This window comes from Chlorocebus sabaeus, chromosome 1 (assembly GCF_047675955.1).
Source record: "Chlorocebus sabaeus isolate Y175 chromosome 1, mChlSab1.0.hap1, whole genome shotgun sequence".
Lineage (NCBI taxonomy): Eukaryota > Metazoa > Chordata > Mammalia > Primates > Cercopithecidae > Chlorocebus > Chlorocebus sabaeus.
The window spans coordinates 74,690,242-74,693,996 of NC_132904.1; positions in this window are offsets into that span (position 1 = coordinate 74,690,242).

Sequence of the window (3,755 nt, forward strand, 5' to 3'; positions counted from 1 at the left end):
GACTCCACTTTGCTGGTCATTTTATGCCCAGCAGTGCTTATACAGTCCAGCAGTTCACACTGGAAAATACAGAAATCACAGGACCACTCCATCTGTAAGCATTATGTTCACAGGTTAGTGTCATAGAATGAAGGGGCAGGAGAAGATGCTAGGGGCCAGTCCCCAGTCTGGCACGACAGAGCCCTGCCCTTACCAGCATGTGGATCAGCCGGAAAGATGGTGGGGGGCTGGAGCTGCTCATCCTAGCTGCTCTCCAGAGCCGCTTCTGTGTCTGTCTTCCAGGTTGGTGGTGACATCCCATTAGTGGCTTGAAACTGACAGTGGTGACAGTATTTATTTTATTTTATTTATTTATTTTTTGAGACAGAGTATCACTCTTGTTGCCCAGGTTGCAGTTCAATGGCATGATCTTGGCTCACTGCAACCTCCACCTCTCAGGTTCAAGTGATTCTCCTGCCTCAGCCTCCCAAGTAGCTGGGATTACAGGCATGCACCACCACACCTGGCTTTTTTTTTTTTTTTTTAAAGTAGAGACAGGGTTTCTCCATGTTGGTCAGGCTGGTCTTGAACTCCCGACCTCAGGTGATTCGCCCGCCTTGGCCTCCCAAAGTGCTGGGATTACAGGTGTGAGCCACTGCACCTTGCCGACGGTATTTATTTGAAACTGACGATGGTGATGATATTTAGATGAAATTGGCCCATACTATCATACTATAGATCAGGGCTTTGTTTACCAGTGCAGCACTAGCTGTGAACAAGTGCCGTGTGATGATGAAAGTCCTCGCCAGGTATAGGATGGCACAGCCTGGGCTGGGACTGACTCTACTGGGTAGAGTTAAGGAGGCAGGGCTTACACAGTGTTGAAGGATGAGCTGTGAAGACAGAGTGGTAAAGGGAGGCCCAGACAAGTGTGGGATGGCAAGACATATCCTGTGGTTCCGTGAAAGGAAACTGTGGATGTGAAGGCACTTGGCAACTTAATACAAGGTGTCAAGCAAAAGGGTGTTGAGTAAACAAATCCAACATAGGATGTATAAAGTGAACTGATTAGGGCTGGGGAGGGGTACCCATATCATAACACATTAACCTTTGCTCTTTAGCTGGCAGGATCTCTAGGGATTTCAAATGTGGCTCAACAATGCCTTTGCCCAACTCTTTGGTAAAGGGGAACCCAGGCTTTGGAGACTTGGCGTAAGGAAGTGAATGGGCTGCAACACTCTGGGGCTGCCAACTAACCTGGAAATGTTGACAAAGGTTGTGCCCTGTGTTTTGGTGGTGGGACGGTGGGAGTGGCAGGGAATTTGGCAGGAAACGGGACCAGGAAAACAAGTGGAGAGGGTCAGATAGAGCAGGCTGAGCGTGCACTTCTTCATGAGCGTCAGAGCCAGGCAGCCCTGCCTCAAAGCTTGTTTTGCTGTCCTTTGTGTCAGATGGGGTCCTGGGTGCCATGAGTTGCTCAGTGAGCCCCCATTGGTCTCTGTGCCTCAGACTGGGGTGAGTGTGTCACTGGACTGTTTCCACAGCTCAGTTGGTGCCACACTGTCCCGAAGGTTCTGAAGCAGACTGAGGTCACCAGGCTGTCTGGGCAGACGGAGCTGCCAGAGTCCCGTCCCTCCCTTTGATGGGCCTGTTATCAAGGTTGTTTTGCTCCCGGTGCTGATCACAGGCCTCGTTTCCCAGCCAGCCACCCACCCCCATCAGCCCAGAGCCCCCTGGGACACAGGCAGATGTAGGCGGTCAGTGTGGAGAGACTGCAATTCAGGAAGGGGATGGGCTGAAATTTCTTGGGCCAAGAAACTGGCCCAGGACTGACCTTGGCTAAGCCCCCACTAATGACAGACTGATGTTTTTTTATTTTTATTTTTAGACATTCTTGCTTTGTGGCCCAGGCTGGAGTGCAGTGGTGTGATCTCGATTCACTGCAATCTCCGCTTCCTGGGTTCAAGCAATTCTTGTGCCTCAGCCTCCCAAGTAGCTGGGATTACAGGCATGCACCACCATGCTTGGCCTATTTTTGTATTTTTAGTAGAGACAGGGTTTCACTATGTTCATTAGGCTGGTCTCGAACTCCTGACCTCAAGTGATCCGCCTACCCTGGCCTCCCAAAGTGCTGAGATTACAGGTCTGATCTGTAAACACCTGGGATTACAGGTGATTACACCTAGCCTGATGATTTTGTTGTTGTTGTTTGTTTTTTTGAGATGGAGTCTCACTCTGTTGCTAGGCTGGAGGGCAGTGGTGCGATCTGGGCTCACTGCAACCTCTGCCTTCCGGGTTCAAGCTGTTCTCCTGTCTCAGCCTCCCAAGTAGCTGGGATTACAGGCGCCTGCCACCATGCCTGGCTAATTTTTGTATTTTTGGTAGAGATGGGGTTTCACCATGTTGGCTACGATGGTCTTGATCTCTTGACCTCGGGATCTGCCTGCCTCGGCCTCCCAGTCAGACTGTTTTAAGAGTAATTTGTAAAAGGAAGCTGGAAATTTGGAGTGAATAAACGGGTGGTTAGACAAATGCTGTGTGATTTAGGCTGCAGTTTACAAAACAGAGTGGCTGCGTCCTAGGCTGCACATTCTGAGGTGTGGGCAAGTGGGGACCTTGGCCACCCCTGCACTGGGAGCTCTGGCCCAAAGGCAGACCAGGGTCATGAGGCTAGGCCCTTCTTAAGAGGGTGGAGGGCTTTTGGAGGTGCTAAGGGCATGAGGTCACGGAGTGGTGCCTGCTGCTGGCCTTCAAGCACGCAGGGCCCGTTTGGTGGTGTTCCTCATGAAGTAGTCACACCAGTGGGTGCTTAGGGTTCCCTCAGGCACCCATTCTAATTGTCCCTCGGCATGCATGGGACCACACCTAGGGCAGGAACTGAGAGCTGACAAGTGTTGTGTTCCCGGCGTTGCTCCTTCAGCTGGGATGGAGCCCTTGGTGGCATAAAAGGGTAAACTGAGTCCAGGTGAGATCGCCACAGGGTCTCACCCAGGACAGTGAGGGGCTCACAAGAAGCATATCCCTGCTCACAATTCACACTCAGACTCACCTGTCCACTGATGGTGCTGCCATCACTGCCGCGCATTTGTTCTCCATCTTTCTCACATTTTTGCCAAGCAGAAGGCCGAGCTCACCTAACCTGGATGCGGTCAGTGAGATTGCACTGCGTGGCCCCTCCCGCCCCTAGTGCAGCGGTGGTGTGAATGCACACCCGCCCTTGCTTGCCCTCCCTGCCTGGCTGCCAGCTCTGCTCCTGCTGTTCCCTGTGCCCATGGCGCTCTCTTGCTTATTCTGTTAAGGCTGACCTACCCTCAGAGGCCCACCTTGGCCATCCACAAGCCTCCTTCTGAGAACTGAGCCCTTTCCCTGAGTTCCCACAGCACGCTGTGTGAAGCTCTAAACTTTCTCCAGGCTGAACTTAGCTGAGCTTATTCGTGGCTGTTCCCGTCCTCAGGACCGACACAGCAAGTGCTCCGTAAGGGCTTGTTAAACTACTCTCCTGGAACTCCTAGCCCCCGCCAAGAGTCCACCCTGACTACCTCCTGCAAGAGCACTGAGCTCCTGGGTGCCAGGCCTAGCTCGGAATTTTCACAGACACCAGCTCATTTAAGTTGCATAACCCTGGTAGGGGTTGTTGCCTGATGAGGAAACAAATCAGAGACGTTCAGTGACTCATCCAAGGTTACAGAGCCTTGGAGCTCTGGATTCAAACCCAAGTCACTGTGACTCAAGACCAGTGTTTTTCCCCGTTGTAAGCAGACACAAAAGAATAACAG